This window comes from Pantherophis guttatus, chromosome 3 (assembly GCF_059756535.1).
Source record: "Pantherophis guttatus breed Tessera chromosome 3, ASM5975653v1, whole genome shotgun sequence".
Taxonomy (NCBI): domain Eukaryota; kingdom Metazoa; phylum Chordata; class Lepidosauria; order Squamata; family Colubridae; genus Pantherophis; species Pantherophis guttatus.
This window is the reverse complement of record NC_142065.1, coordinates 159,744,623-159,761,906: the sequence shown is the minus strand read 5'-3', so window position 1 is coordinate 159,761,906 and position 17,284 is coordinate 159,744,623. Positions and strand designations below refer to the sequence as shown.

Genomic DNA, 17,284 nt, shown 5'->3' with positions numbered 1-17,284 from the left:
ATTGTAAGCCGCCCTGAGTCTCCATAGAATGGCGGCATATAAATCAAATTAATAATAATAAAAAATAATAATAAAAGTAATGAGGGTTTTGGGTTACCTGACTGGGAGCTTTACTACGAGGCTTCTGTACTTACCTGGGTGAAAGAGTGGGTAAATTTGAGGCATAGAAGATTACTATTATTGGAAGGACATGATCTTCAGTTGGGGTGGCATGCCTTCTTGTGGTATGAAAAGAATAAAATACACAGATACTTTCAAAGACATTATGTAAGAAATGCTCTACTTTTAGTATGGGAAAAAGTCAAAGCAAAAAACTATATGAAAATACCAGTCTGGCTTTCTATGAAGGAAGCACTGATACATCCAAACGTTGTCAACTTGGAAAAAATTGTAACATATAAAGACATTTTAAATGAAGAAAGGGAATTTAAAACTAACCCGGAATTGCAGAATCAAGGGGCGAATTTAGCATAGTGGCCACACCTGCAAATACGATCAAGATACGAGAAAGATGAAAAGACATAGGTTTTTACAAAGAGCCAACAACTCTTGATCGGATATCTTTAGAGACAGACAAAAATTAATAAAGAAAATATATAGTTATTTATTAAGTATTAAAATGGAAGATGAACAAATGAAAGAAATAATGATAGTATGGGCAAAAAACTTTGGATATACCATAGAGTTAGATAAATGGCAAAAACTCTGGGACAGAAATTATAAATTGACAATGGCAACTACTTACAAGGAAAAACCTGTATAAAATGTTTTATAGGTGGCACTTGCCACTAGCAAGGTTAGCAAAGATGTTCCAAAACATGTTTGCTAAATGTTGGAAATTTAAGCATGTATTGGGCTCCTATTATCATATGTGGTGGACATGTCCAAAGGCAAAAAAAATTTGGGCAAAAATACATACATGGTTAGAAAAAATGATAAAACAACCTAAAGCCATAAATATTTTTGCTAAGTATGATACCAGAAAACTATAATAAAGGTAATACATATTTAATACTACACGTGCTGACAGCAGCAAGAATTATATTTGAACAGTATTGGAAAAATTAGGATATTCCCATGGATGAAAATATAATTAAAAAAATATTAGGATGTGCAGAGATCTGCAGAGATGGATAGATTCATATTGAAAGTAAAAGACAAGGAAGAATCAGAATATTTTTTAACATGGGATTTATTTTATCAGTGGTTAGATAAAAGAGGTAAAAATTAGAAGATAAAAGATTATTGCTATGTACAAGTAAACAAACAAATAAATAAGTAAGTAAATGAATAGGGATGAATAGGGATGCTGTGGCTCAGTGGCTAAGATGCCGAGCTTGTCGATCGAAAGGTCAGCAGTTCAGCATTTCAAATCCCTAGTGCCATGTAATGGGGTAAGCTCCCATTATTTGTCCCAGCTTCTGCCAAGCACTTCGAAAGCAGTAAAAAATGCAAGTAGAAAAATAGGGACTATCTTTGGTGGAACGTAACAGCATTCTGTGCGCCTTTGGCATTTAGTCATGCCGGCCACATGACCACAGAAATGTCTTCCAACAGCGCTGGCTCTTTGGCTTTGAAACAGAGCACCTCCCCCTAAAGTTTGGAACGACTAGCACATATGTGTGAGGGAAACTTTACCTTTTATAAGTAAATGATGAAAGATTACTACTACATATAAGTAAACATTATTATTATTATTATTATTATTATTATTATTATTATTATTATTAATAATAATAATAATAATAATACTATCAGTATTTTGTATAAGCAATTGACTCAGACAATACACTGTTCATTAAGCACTTATGTATATTAAAGAAAAAGTGTATAAATAAAAAAAGATCACAAGAAGTGATAGTACCACTCTGTACTACAATTATGAGGCTATGCTTGGAATATTGCATCCAGTTCTGGTGATCACAATATAAAAACAACGCTGAGGCCTAGAAAAAGTGCAGAGAAGAACAAGAAAGATGATAAGGGGTCTGGAAGCTAAATCATATGATGAATGTCTAAAGGAACTAGGTACGTTTAGCTAACGAAAAGAAGGCTTATCACAGCAGTGGTGGGCTGCTACCGGTTCGCTCTGGTTCAGGAGAACTGGTAGTGGCAGCGGTGGGAGGCTCCGCCCACCCGCTCAAACATTATAAAAAATCCTCTGCACGTGCACAGAAGCACCGCACGCTTGCAAAACAAGCCTGTGCACCCATTTGCTCCTGATAGTGAACTGGTAGCACCAGGATTTGAAACCCACTACTGTGTCACAGGAAATGGGGGGGGAGGATTGTTTTATTCGCCATAGCATCTGAAGACAGGACAAGACATAATGGGTGGAAGTTCATCACATGGAGATCCAACCTGCACATGCACATTAAAACAAACATAGTTTCTTTTCTGAATATTATTTAAGCAAAAATCAAAATATATAATATGGACTCTAATGAAGCAAGACACTGAACAGTGGTCACTCCAAATTGTAAGAATGGCATTTCTCTCCTTCAGCAAAATGCCAGCCTTTTTCATTACATGATGGTATAATCTACATCTATTGTTAGTCTAGCTATCAACTCATGCAAATCTTTAGTAAAATACTTCTGATATGCTGATATGTTTTGGAGGCAGGATAGTTGACTGATTTATTTTGACTATGATTCTTTGATACTCAATTATCAGATTGTCTATTCAAAAGGAATAGCACAGTAACCTTCAGTTGTTCCTCTTATAGGAATGACTGAAAGTTCCCACAGTAACTCAGTAACCTTCAGTCATTTCTCTTATGAGAAAACTGAGCATTTAAGTATCAAATCTTTATCTTCCCAACACTCGATCATCTCAACTGTAAGCATTAGCAGAATCATTACTTTTAGGACTCTCAGCATTTCAGATTCAAAGCCAAAAGGTGCTTCAGAGAAAGGTGATTTGAGAAAGTAAGGATGTGCAAGATCAAACATCTGTCCTTAAACCAATGTATCTTTCCCTTCATTGAGGGAAGGGGAAGTCACAGGGGAACTGAAAATACAGACTAAAACATAGATGATTGAATATTGTTCTGTGCAGTCTCCTTGTCAAACCTTTGGCAGCTGCCTGAAATGGAGATAATTTCTCCCCAAGCAGGAATTTACAGAATTTTCTTTAACAAGATTTATTAAGATGAAAGAATGGTGACATAAGAATTCCAAGAAGTAAATGGATTTTTGGTTTAGAAGCAATGTATCCCAGCATACATTAGGGTAGAGACTTTCTGAGTCTTTATCTCACAATTGTACAGTGCCCTGGAAAGGAAGCAGCTGTTTTCACTGATAATGAGGAAACCTGCTACTACTTGTTTATTTAATCGTCCATTGCATCTTTATCAGTCTGTGAACCAACTTTAACATTCTTCTTAGAATGGAACGAAGAATTGATTGACTTGTGCTGTTCTCAGCATTTTGAATTCAAGCAGCAATGAAGATAAGCTGATGGTTCTTTCCAGCTCCTTTTGAAGAATTGGGGATAGGAAATGGTATTGATAGAGGTGTCTTAAAAACAATTAGCCCATAGTATCAGTTCTTTGGGAACACAAATATTAATCTAGTTGTGTGGACCTGATTTTAGAAAGCTGCTCCAGCATTGCTCTTCATATGTTGTGTATCTTTCTTTCTTTTTTTCATATGGCAGAAAGAATATTGAGACAAAGATGTGTACATTCAGAGACATCTTAGATATCCTTAGCATCAACTTCTTCAATCAAGATATGCTATATTATTGCCTTGAGTGACCTTGAAAAACATAAGCAAGCAAGGTTGTATCTGTTTAGTACTTGGATATATCCTTGAAGTTACCAGGAACTAAGCTTGACTTAGATGAGAGCTTACTACATTTATTAGAGTCAACACAAGCGTTCAATTTTCTCTGAGAGAAAAGCAGCAGTGAATAGAATATAGCTTAATTTACATGATATTAAATACTCTCCACTCCTGAAATATTATTCCACATAAAATCAGTTTTCAGATTATCCTGTTGAAAAATAACTATACCCAAAACAATCATCTGCAAATTAGGGGTTTATTACTAAACACAGTTCCAAATTGTTCATTTTGATTTTCCAAAGACTACATACATGAATAAAATTAAGTAGCCATTTTCTTATTAAACTATCTACTCCAATAGTGTAATATTCAAGAACCACTGCCTTTATTGGTTTAGGATGCTCACATAGCCTTTGAGTTACATTGTTTATTTGAATCAAAACTCCAAATTAATAATGGAAGGTTTGTGATGGAAACTTGGCTGTAAACCTTTGTGGAACTTACTTTTGATTGGATTTTCTTCTTCCTAGCATTTTCCCATGTGTGCAGGTTCTGTCTTTGTTTGAATCCATCAAATGTTGATCCATTGATTGTGACAAGAATTGATTGACAATTTTGCCACTCGATCCTGACATTGTGGACTAAGAGACATTGTGGATTAGAGACAATGACTGCCTCAAAGTTACGTAACTGGCTTTCATGCCTAAAACAGGACTAAAGCTTTAATCCTTTGGTTTCTAGCCTGGTATCTTAACCACTAGACAAAACTGACTCTCTTGTTTCTGATTGGCTACACTACTGAATATAGAATGACATAACAATGGACACCAAGGTTCCTTGTGTCACCTTTTTATACTACATTTCTTTCATGCCAGTAAAATAATTCCTGAATTTTCTCTCATTTAAAATGAACATCAAACCCCAGGAATCTAGCCCAGCAAAATCATCACTCGGAATAATATTTACAAGAAAGTAATAACAGCTTTCAGCCTCTGAAGTGGGTACTTGAAACAGAGATCTTTTTAAAGTACAATATTTATTTATACAGAAGGTGAGGGTTTTCACAAACTGATTATCTTTGAAGTGGGAGAGTTGTGTCAGACCTGTTGAAGAGAGACTGAACCTATTGGCTATGGAAACGGAGAAGCTGCCGTTTCTGTCTGACAGAAGTAAAATGTGGATCATGCAGGGACAGAGACCCTCCTGTATCTGTGCACTTCAAGCATTTCCTGGAATGGCTATTGAGACAGCAAGCTGTATCTCATCAATCAGCATGACTTGGTGGACTGGTGGAGGTGGCAGCGGCAGTGGGTGGGGAGAAGGGATGGTCTTGCACACGTACACTGCTTTCACAAATGCAGCTTTGCATGCATCACACATATGTGCACTCACCCACCACTTCTGTGGCCTAATTCTGAATGGGTTGCGGCCCAGCACTGGGCCATGGACCAGAGGTTGGGGACTCCTGTCATAGATGTTTCTGTCAGATGTAAACCACTTCTTGTGAAGGCTTTCTATAGCTGTACTCTCTACTATACATCCAAAAACATCTCTTTTTCTTTGTTTCTTGCCATCTCTGTCCCATTGTGATCCTCCCTTTCTTTTGAAATGAAGGCACCCTTCAGCCTCACTCGATTTCCATTGTACTGTACTGTATTGTACTGGTTTGGTTTGGTTTGGTTTGGTTTGGTTTGGTTTGGTTTGGTTTGGTTTGGTTTGGTTTGGTTTGGTTTGGTTTGGTTTGGCTCGGCTCGGCTCGGCTCGGCTCGGCTTGGTTTGTTTGTAAATTTTATTGGTTGCCCATCTTACCATAAGGTAACTCTGGGTGGTTTACAGTCATAAAAATATACATCTGCATTAAAACATAAATAAATTAAAACCATAGATTAAAATCTAAGGTCATGTGGGAAGGGCAGGGGAGGAATGAGAGGAGGTAGGATCTGTTGTTACTTGATCAACCACCTCCACTGTGGTGTCCCCCATTTGAGGCCCAGACCAACTGGCAGCCAAATCTTTAGGCCCTTATGAAAGGATAGGAGGGTTGGGGCCAACACACATTGGGGGGAAGGGGGCAAAACATTCCAGAGGGGAGGAGCAGCAGCAGAGAAGGCCCTCATCCTGGAGTCTGCCAGCTAAAATAGTCAGATTAACAGGACCCGCAGCATGCCTCTTATGCCAGCACAGGTGGGACAGGGCAGTGCCACTGGGTCAGATGGTTCCTCAAGTAACCTCGACCCATGCCATGAAGGGCTTTAAAGGTGCTCACCAACACCTTGAATTGTACCTGGAAGCAGATTGGCAACCAATCCAACTTGTGGAGCAGTGACGTTACAGGGGCCATTCTTGGGGGACTCAAAACTGCCCACTGCACGAGCCTTCTTCTCCCATTCATTTTACTATTGCTGCTTGGAAGGAGAGATGGGATTTGGATATACAGTATGTGAAAAACAGTGGGGGAATTTGGGGTATGTGAGAATGGCCTCTGCATTTGGGGGATCAGTATTCACAGGCAGGGAATCAATTGATTTTGCACAAATGCTTTATTAATCAAAGCATTATCCATTTATCTTGGTTAGAGTATGACTTTTGGCTAGTGTATACTATATGCACAGGCCCATATGCAACCATGGCACATGCACACAATTATTAGTGGGAGGGAGGGAAGAGGAAATATCTAGAATTGTTTTAAGTTCAGTTATATTTTTCCCTACTTCATCTCCTCTCTTCATCTTAAATCAAATAATATTCTGTTGAGCAAATAGAGTTTTGCTCACTATATCAATGACATTTCTTTCAGTGGATTTGGATTTATGATCTATCTTAGTGAATAGATGGACATGTATCTTCTTTTTTGAAAATGGTTTATTTAATAGCAGTACCTTTGGTTATCTGTTTTCTCCGCTTGTTGTTAAAAGCAAGGCATTTGGCTTCTATATTGACTGTTGGGTTGAATTTCTAGAAACTGACACTCATACATTTAATAGGACAAAGTAAGAAGGTGGGAGTGAAAAGTGCCTATAATCCCTGTAGAATATAATCATCCCAAACATTTTAAAAATATAAATAATGTTTTCATTTAAAAAAAAAATCACAAAGAAAAGACATCTAGAATAAAATTCCCCAAACCAGAGCTTTCTCAGTGCCATTGATAACAATTTTTCTCTCCATACAGTCAGTCAGTCAGTCAGTCAGTCTGTCTGTCTGTCTGTCTATTATCTGTGTGTCTGTGTGTCTGTGTCTCTATCTATCTATCTATCTATCTATCTATCTATCTATCTATCTATCATCTTAAAACATAGAATGCATTAGTTGAACAAATAAATGAATTTCTGAAGAAGTAAATAGAATCAGAAAAACGACTTTATTTAAATGAAAATTGTCATCATAAAGAAAAAGTCTAGGCAATGCTGATTCTATCCATTGAGAGCAATCAAGTCGGTGAATTGCATAGGGCATTTCCCTTGGGGCTTTTCAATTAGCCTGCAGTAAAAAATGTGTCTGTTCACAGTTAATAGGAATGAATACTTTAACTGTTTTGTTTCTTAGGTCAATAAACTGTATCCTCCCTGCTATAAAGCTACAAACTGTTACCAATCATCCATTAAAGAAAAGGTTATGACCATTTGATGCAACATGAAATAAATTAAAATTTGATTAAGCTTCAGGGCCAAACCAAATGCAGCTTTTGTGAAATCCCCATGGCTTAAATAGAATGACATCACAGAGTATTAAATGCTTGTTACCAAGTAACTACACAAAATTCTAACTGGTAATTAAATTAGAGGTAGGCTGAGACCTCAGATAATAATCACTGGTTTCTCTCTTGGTGAATCCAGAGCTCTCCAATACCATTCTATTTTAACAATGGTTTATTTAGTTATTCATTCAATTTGGATACTGCCTAACAATTGTGTTACATAAAAATAACAGCCGCAGAAAATGGAAACAGCACAGTAGAAGAGAATATACAGTATGTAGCTGTGGGTTGAACAGTTGAGTACTTTGTGCTCTCTGAACTTGCAGCTATTTCATTACTTGAACATAATATCACCAATGCTATGGGCTATGATGTTTGCTCCTTGTTTACATAGAGTAGCTTGCCTAGAGTAGTATTACTGTGGGTACAGTTTTGTCCTTGGTTGTTCCTTGATTGGAATATTGTTTCCTGCTTGAACCAAGCTGAGAGAATACCAGGCTCAGAGAGCACAAAGGATTCAATAGAACAAGTATAAAAATTTGCATAAATTACCCCAACATGTATAAGAAATGGTTTGAGTCTTCTTTCTTCAAAGTTGCCTCCTCTGCCATTACATTATATGAATCTGTATAACTTCTCAAGCATGATGCATGCTCTTGTATTTAAAAAAAGGTCTCTGGGTTGGAAAGCTTTACCATCAAGGTTCTACATCACATCAGGATGAATGGAATGGAATGGAATGGAAAGGAGGGGGAGAGGGAGAGAGGTAGTGAGGGAGGAAGGAAGGAAGGAAGGAAGGAAGGAAGGAAGGAAGGAAGGAAGGAAGGAAGGAAGGACAATCCCATAGAGCAGAAGTCTTCAAACTTGGCAGCTTTAAGACTTGTGGACTTCAACTCCCAGAATTCTCCAGCCAGCTAGAATTCTGGGAGTTGAAGTCCACAAGTCTTAAAGCTGCCAAGTTTGAAGATCTCTGCCATAGAGACTAAGCACCAAGACTCAGATGGTGTTGTAAGAAGTTAGCACCCACCCCTTTCCTAGAAGAATGAAGTATTTTGGGAAATATTAAAAAGGCAGAATATTATGTTTCCCTGGATGAGAAATGGAGAAGCATGTTTTAAAGACAAAGCAGCTCCCATCTTCCTGCCCCCATCCTTTGTCAATGGGCCAGAGGCAGAAACTCAATCTTTGTCAATGGACCATCATCTGCAAAACAATAGGACCCATCTAGCAACAGAAACTCACCACGTGGCACCTGGGAAGATTACATCAGCCAGCAAGGCTAGTTAAGACCCCCACCCCCTGGGAGTCTGACAACCAATCAGAATACTCTTTCTGGGCCCCAGGAAGCCAGAGAGGGCATAAAACCCGGGGACTCACTGCGTCTCGGCCCTTTTCTGTTCAGGAACTCAAACCATGTGATCCTGTCCACCATTAAACCATCTTTCCAAGCAGTCTCCATGTTTCCAGTGTCTTTTTCCCTACTTGGAGCTGAACCCAGAAGGATATTTCTTCTTACAGTGTTTCCAAGAGAAAAGGGATAAAGTAGTACCCTAGGACAAGGAAAGTGGTGTTTGAGATATCTAAGTAAACTGTGACCAGCAACTCAGCAGTCTGGAAGCCTCAAAAGTTCCAGGTACATCCGACCAAGAAAAAAAGACAGGAAGTGGAGAAACCTTGTAATCCTTGTTTAATCCTTTGCTGTGCATGTTAGGCAGATTGGAAATAAATAAATGATTCCAGAATTTGGAAATATCTAAGCTGGCTGCTACCTACAGTTCATTCTACATAAAATAGACGGCTTTCCATTCTTTTTAAAAATAAAAAAGTAAAAAAAAAAAAGATACCTCCCAAATTGAACAATGGAAAGATTGTCCAGATTCATCAACTTGCTGGAGATGCTTTAATGGAAACACCACACTGAGCAAACAGATATAGAAAGATAATCCCCCCCTTGTCTTTGCAGACAAAAGGTCTTTGCAAAATAATAATAACCCAAGGTTTCAAGGTTTAAAGTCCTTGCAGTGCTGGATAGTTAAAGAACCAATTTCCAGAGAGGCTCACAGTAGCTTCGGCTACATAGGTCACTGAGCTGAATGCCATAACAAAACCAATAAATGAAATTCTAAAAGTTACCATTGTACTATAATTTGAATCTGATATAAAGATACAGTTATTAAATGCATGGCATAGAATCCAGTTCAGTGTTTAATGTTTAAATTTAATTTAAATTTAAAATAAATAAAATCAAATTAAGTGGTTGGCCAAGCCCCGTCTACAGCTTTGTCCAGGTCTAAATCTCATCTCTGAGATACCATTCAAGGACAGAATATAGCCCTGAGCCCAAAGAAAGTTCTGTTTATCCCTTTTCAGGTAACTAAATCGAAAAGCTCCACATCTAGAAACTTCAACCATAATCATTTTGAAATTTACCAATGGTTTAGGAATAGATATTGGTTGGAACTACATCAAAACTGAATAAATAAATAGTTTCCTTGCAGTTGTTCAAATTATATCTTACTTTCCATCAGAAAGTGTTTTTAGCGATTGCATGAAGCATTGGCAAGTAGGCGTTTTTGGAGCTATGTTGACAGGCTCTCCAGCATTACTATAATAGAAGTAACCTAATTATGCTAACGGCTCTGCATCACAGAACATTAGCCAGCTGAAAACTTCTTATCTACAGTAAATCTGCAGCTGGTCTCTTAAAAAGAGATATGTAATTCACAACAGTGAATTTCACAGGGTGGACTAAAACCAGAACTGAAAATGAGCAGGGTAGGTAACAATTATAAATAATTCCCATTTTTCAAAAATGGCATTAAAAAACCCTCTGAACTAAGTGTCCTATAAAATACATTACTTCTGCATTGTAATTTTCATCTAAAATATTTTCATCATATGATTTTCTTTCCTCTCATATCAGTGAGTGGTAGCAAAATCAGAGCATGATTTGCAGGGCAGAGTACTTCAGCTCTGATTTATTTGAGAGGTTCTGAACCCAAGAGTTTAAGAATACAAATTTTTATTTGGTTATTCTATTTTAGAACACCTGCTGTTGTATCTTTGGAACAGATGCAGACCGATAGGACCCTTGCCGTAGATGGCTGAAAAGTAAACTTATTTAAATATTTAAAAACAAAAGAAAATGGTCTTATTCAGTTCAAAACAGAAAGTGCTTGAGAACCTTTTGCAAAAGCAAAAAAACAAAACAAAACTACAGTTAATCTTTATTTAGTAACTGCCTCAAACTCAAACAGCAACTGTTCACAGTTATCAAGGTGACAAAAAGTAACTTTGAGACCAATCCTGACATTTACAATCTTCACAATTCTACAACGCAAAGGAAAGCTACCAAGCTGCTGAGTTCAATAGCAGTTCCACTTCTCAAACAAGTGAGTTGCCGGTCGCAATAATGGCTGCTAATGAGACATACCTGCATTGGTGAATCTCTTGGATGGAGCGTGGGTTCCTGTACGTAGCTCAGTTAGCAAGCAGGTTGAAAAATGTGCTTGAATGTCCCCTATTTAACTGTAGATTTATCTCTCTGGTTATACATATAGCATCAGGTTTCTAGACTTCAATTAATGGTCAGGGAAGCCATCCTCTTAAGTTCTACAGAGGAATTATTGAGTCTGTCATCTGCACCTCTATAACTGTCTGGTTTGGTTCTGCAACCCAACAAGACAGAAACAGACTTCAGAGGATAATTAGAACTGCAGAAAAAATAATTGCTACCAACCTGCCTTCCATTGAGGACCTGTATACTGCACAAGTCAAAAAGAGGGCTGTGAAAATATTTACAGACCCCTCGCATCCTGGACATAAACTGTTTCAACACCTACCCTCAAAACGACGCTATAGAGCACTGCACACCAGAACAACTAGACACAAGAACAGTTTTTTCCTGAATGCCATCACTCTGCTAAACAAATAATTCCCTGAACACTGTCAAACTATTTACTAAGTCTGCACTACTATTAATCTTCTCATTGTTCCTATCACCCATCTCCCCCCACTTTGTTACTTGTTGCTTGTATCCTTACAATTTATATTGATTGTTTCCTAGTATGATTTGATTGCTTATTTGTACCCTATGACTATCATTAAGTGTTGTACCTTATGATCCTTGATGAACGTATCTTTTCTTTTATGTACACTGAGAGCATATGCACCAAGACAAATTCCTTGTGTATCCAATCTCACTTGGCCAATAACAAAAATTCTGTTCTATGTATTTTCAGTTCAGAAACTCGGGGAGGCCAGGTAGTTTTAGAAAGGTGTTTGAGTGTATTTGTGTGTGTATGGGGTTGAGGGTGGACAGTCAGGAAGGGAAGGCGGGTAAGAAGAAAGCATCAATATAAAATATAAGCTGACTGTTTATGTATGTAAATGAAGACTCAATCATCCAGGCCAAAACTATCTAAAAAGGTTAAATCATGGCAACTAGACCAAAGTTTATTAAACTTAGCAGTTTTTTTATTCATCCAAGTAATTTCTTCAGTCAAAATGATTCCCCCCCCCAAATGTCTTCATTTACACATTGAATTTCATTTTTGGGAGAAACCCCCTGCAGTCAGCATGGCAGAGTTAGTACATTCCAATGACCCTATGCCTAACCAACATTTTCATTTTGACTGAAGATGTTACTTGGATGAGTAACAAAATGTTTCAGTTTAATAAACTTTGGTCCTGTGGCCATGATTTAAACCTTTTTAGAGACCAAGTGTTTGTTTTACTGGTTCAATATTTGTTAATGCAATAGCAGGAAATGGTGCGAATTAAAACAAAAATAAAAGTAATCTATTTAAAAAGGAAAATGGAACAGAAATCAGATATTTAAAGCTATTGCTTTCTCCAAGAGAAATGAAACAGAAGTTGACATGGGGAAATTTAGCAAGCTGAAAAATTCCAGAAGCAGATAAACTGAATGCATACATACACATACGTGTTAATACAATAAAGCTCCTGACGATGAACCTGACATTTTGAGTTATAAAAAAAGGAACACAATAAAAGGAAATTAGTTATTAAAACCTTTCACTTTCTTGGAGCCCTGTAGAAATGGATATGGGCAGTGGGGCAATTCACATAGGCGATTCAAATGGCAATTAACAAGCTATGCATCATGAATTCCCCATCCAAGATTAACAACAAGAAATGAAATGGACCATACCTTCAGGTAATAAACTTTTAACTGAAGTTGTTAGATACCTTTGCTGAATAAGGACTTGTATACTTTATAGGAAAATCTCAATCACAGGGAAAGTAATTGCTGGATAATATAGAGCTGTCTAAGCATGCTATGCAGAAATTCAATTTTCCTTCTGGTTCTAGCTAATTGCTAAAAGCAATAGTTCAGCAGGGTTTATGGGTTTTCGTTCCTGCAGAGTGCATGGGAGGAAAGACAATACTTGGGCTATATTTTGATATTGAGTTTTTCTAATGGGTTTTACACACTAAGCTTTAGCAATTTTATTTTCAAGTCAAGTCCCACCCTTACAGTATATCATTTGAGTGAGAGTATGGCAGGGAAATGTTCTCATAAATCTGTGTTTATAATTGTTTATCTCTCCAAGACAACTATTTTGTGAATGGGCAAGGCCCACCCAGCATCCCTACTGTGAGCACACCTAAAAGGTTATCATAAAATTCCAAATTTGACAACTGGCTCGAATATGTGTTCTCTAACATACAGTATTCTATGGACAAACAACTAAAATGAGAGGTGCAGTATCCTATGTTAGTATATTAATCATGGAGTTGAAATAGCAATTGTTAATTTTGCCACACGATTGCACTCCAGTAGGTACCAATCATCAGTGACTATAAAATGGTCTTGCTTCATAGTCTAAACTATTTTTTTTTTTGAAGATTAGAATTTGATAATAAAAACAACAGCTATCATTTTGGGTGATTTTTTTTCTTTTTACAACCCTGTAATCCCTTGCTTTGGAGTGTGGTTAGGGTGAATGAATGGAACTGAGTTTTTATTGGCCGGATGCCCTTCCTGATGCCTATGCAGAGTTTGCAGCAATATTTCTTGTGGGACCATAAAATAAAGAAAGTATTAGAAAATGAAAATGCTAATGTGTTCTAGGACTTTTGAATTCAAACAGACAGAAACCTTCAACATAATATGCCAGACTTAACAATTTTTGATAAGAAAGCCAAAAAGGTCTGGATAGTGGCTGTGGCAGTATCTGGAGACAGCAGAATAGAAGAAAAGGAACTGGGGAAGATAACAGAACACAAAGTCCTGCAAATAAAAATAGAATGACTGTGGCAAAAGAAAGCAATGGTAGCACCAATAGTAATAGGCACCTTGGGTGCAGTCCCAAAGCAACTGGAGCACCACTGGAACCCCATTGGTACTGACAAAATCACCATCAGTCAATTGCAAAAGGCAGCTTTACTCAGAACTGCTTACATCCTGTGACGATACCTCTAATACCACCAAATATCCACATCTACCTATTCCCATGTCCTTGAGAAAGATTTGATAGGTGGACAAAAATGCCAAATCCAGTCTGAACATCTGGCTGATTGTACAATGAGCCATTGAAAAGAGTAATGTTTGGTTCATTGATGTTGCTATTCCAAGTAATTCTAGGGTTGAGGAAAAGCAATTGGAAAAATAAATGAAATACTGAGTCTTGCAGATTGAAGTTGAATGCTTATGGAAAAGAAATCCATTTTTATGCCAATGATGATAGGAAGCCCTCAAAACAATATCCGGAGGACTTCCTTAATATCTGGCAATATTGAATTTTTCACACCTGAACATCCTAATTTTACAAAAAATCCTTACCCAATTTGGAACTGGCTATATTCTTAGATTCTACCTTAATAATTCTTAGTCCTTGGTTAGGATTTGAATTATGAAGTTTCCACCAATCTTAGACTGTGAATCTAACTGTAGATTACTCACACAACATCATCATGGATTGTTTTCTTCTCCCAATTCTAAAAGCAGTTTGTTTTATGATAAAAGGTTTATCATAATTTAGATCTGATTTCCAGTAAATTGCCTTTGTAATGCTTGAATGCATATGTGAGCAATATCAACACGCATTTTATAGTTTTGGCTCTATCAGTTTGTTTTTGCTTGCAATTATTTGAGAGCATCAGCTAACATAAAAGTAACTAATTCTTCTTTACGATAATCTAAATATTTCCATGTGAAAAGTCATCATGCAGTGAAATCTTCATAGAAGAAAATACAGCTTGAAAGCTGCAATTATCTTCTGAATACCATGATTGCATTTGTCAGCCAGTGAGACAAGCCTGTTGTCAAACCACAAAGCTACCAGAATGGAAACACATGGAATTATGAGCTGTATTAGCATTCACCCATCCACCCACCTACCTGCCCACTCAAACGCAATAGCTCCCAACAGGTCATAAGAACCAACTCATCTACCTTCTTTTTGACAGCCATAAAATCCACCTCTTGTTTCAGAGTCAACAAAATTGTCAAAGCTGGAATGCTGGATAGGTTTTCCACAACCAATCCCAAAGCTGAAATATTTTTCACGGCTTGTTCTGCACGATTTATCTAAGGGTTATGCTGGTTGAGAACACCAGACATCTTTAACTGTAATATTTATGAAGGGGTCATAGAAGCATACTGCTGATGACACAGATGTCCCAGGGAGACAATTTTTTGCCTCTGTGAGGTCTGATTTTTGATGATATGTATTTGGAACCTTAGGAAGAATTAACAGGCTAACAATATGTGTGGAATTGGCCAAAGGAAAAGCAGGTTAAACTTGGGTAATAAATGTCACCAAAATTCATGGGGTGTCTTCTATCTTTCAGCCAGAGAACAACTTTGCTGCTTTGTTGTCAGCAAAAATAATGCTCTGTCTGTGTTTTTGGATCACATGGAAAGGCTTTTCCTTGTTACTTCTAGGCCCAGGAGACAGTCACTCTCTGTCACCTCCCTGACATTTTATAGGGATTAAGAAAATAAATCTGAAAAAAAAAGATGCATGTTATATATTGTTTTCTCCCTCTAGCTGACTACCGGTAATCTTTAAAAGTCAACCAATGTCAAATTTCAATTTCTTTCTTGCTGAATTATGACAGTTCTGAAGAGTTTTATTTATCTAATTCATTCAGATGAACTACCTGAAGAAGACTCACTGCCTTAGACCACCCAGGCATAGTTACTTACTCTTTGCATAGCCCGGCTAGGTGGCTCAGTGGCTAAGACACTGAGCTTGTCAATCAGAAAGATCGGCAGTTCGGCGGTTCGAATCCCTAATACAGGTCTCCTGCATGAGCAGGGGGTTGGACTAGTTGGACTAGTTGATCTCCAAGGCCCCTTCCAACTCTACTGTAACTTTTTATTTTCTAAGAATGTTTCTGAGCCTATGTGAACCCGGGTGTATTTTTGGAGGAGGAGAAGAATTTCATTTCTGTTTTCCATCATCAGAAAAATCATTTACAAAATTAATTAATTAATTAATTAATTAATTGGACTTATATGCTGCCCTATCTCCAAAAGGACTCAGGGCAGCTCACAACAATAAAACACATGCAGTCCAATCCTTCCTTTTAAAAATACCCAATAAATCATTAAAATTCCCTCTAAAACCCCTTCAGTCCAAGCCGGCCAGGTGAAATAGCCATGTTTTAAGGCCACGGCGGAAAGAGCGAAGGTCAGGGGCCACCCGGAGTCCCAGGGGGAGCTGATTCCACAGGGTAGGTGCGCCCACAGAGAAGGCCCGCTCCCTAGGGGTCGCCAGCCGACATTGTCTGGCCGATGGCACCCCAAGGAGGCCCTCCCTGTGGGAACGCACCGGGCAATGGGGAGCTAGACATAATAATGTCTAGCTGGCCTGGGATAGTGCTTAGTAGTGAAATGTCTACAGACAGAGTGACACATGCAGGCATCCTGCTGCCTATGCCTGATATTATTATTTTTTTAAAGAATGATATGCTTTGGAAGATAAAGTAATTATGTAACAAGCCCTAAATAATCTGATAACAGAACAGAACTCCTTCTCTTCCTAGTTTTCTTCAAAATCCACAGGAAAAAAAATGTCTCAGCAAGGGAAAATCTTTCTCTGAGGCTTATTTCTCCTTTTGCTCAGGTCTTACTAAGAACAAAAAACATGTGTTTGCCCCCAGGAAGCCTGCAGAGTTTAACACAAACTTCCTTAAGTCCTAAAGCAGTCTAACAGCTGCATATAGAAGTCACCTAGGAGCAGGAGCAAAATGAGAAGACTTTTTTCTTGTTTATCAGAAAAATGAAAGCCAGCAAATCACTAACACTGTAAAATAAATCTCATTCTGTTCAATAGGCTTTGTTCACTGGAAGACACGTACGGGACTGTAGACTAAAGGGTTTTATTTTTCTCTCATTTATGGACAATTACTAGCAAGGTCTTCAGTTAGAATCCACATTTGTTTTATACCCACCAGCATGAGAAGAATAAAAAAAAAAAATCCACCTCCTACTTGAAATACTTAAAATTGGTAAGGATTGATCAAGGGCAAACTTTTATTTGAAATCCTTGGGTATCCGCAAAATGAAAGTTTCATCTTTTGTAATATTCTTTTTCTTTCCCTCCCCACTAATAATATATCTATAGACTTGCTGATCTTGTCTGATCTCAGAAATGATAGGGCAAGTCGTGGTTAAGTACTTTGAAAACAGTCTTCCAGGAAATATCAGAGCCATAAAAGTTGAAAAAACATGCTTGAAGTCCCTGGCAAATCACTTCCATATTGCTATCCAGAAAACAACATAGAAGGGACTATCTGGTTTCTAGGATCTAGTATGATTGGA

General features: G+C 37.7%; 1 long non-coding RNA gene across 1 annotated transcript; it reads right to left on the bottom strand.

The window, feature by feature from the left end:
- Positions 1-3,303: 3,303 nt before the first annotated feature.
- On the bottom strand, positions 3,304-4,585 carry LOC117672371 (uncharacterized). Its single transcript, XR_004593205.3, has 2 exons — positions 4,296-4,585; positions 3,304-3,761 (listed from the first exon to the last, which is right to left on the bottom strand). It is a non-coding gene; the product is annotated as an uncharacterized LOC117672371 (long non-coding RNA).
- Between the last annotated feature and the right edge of the window lie 12,699 nt (positions 4,586-17,284).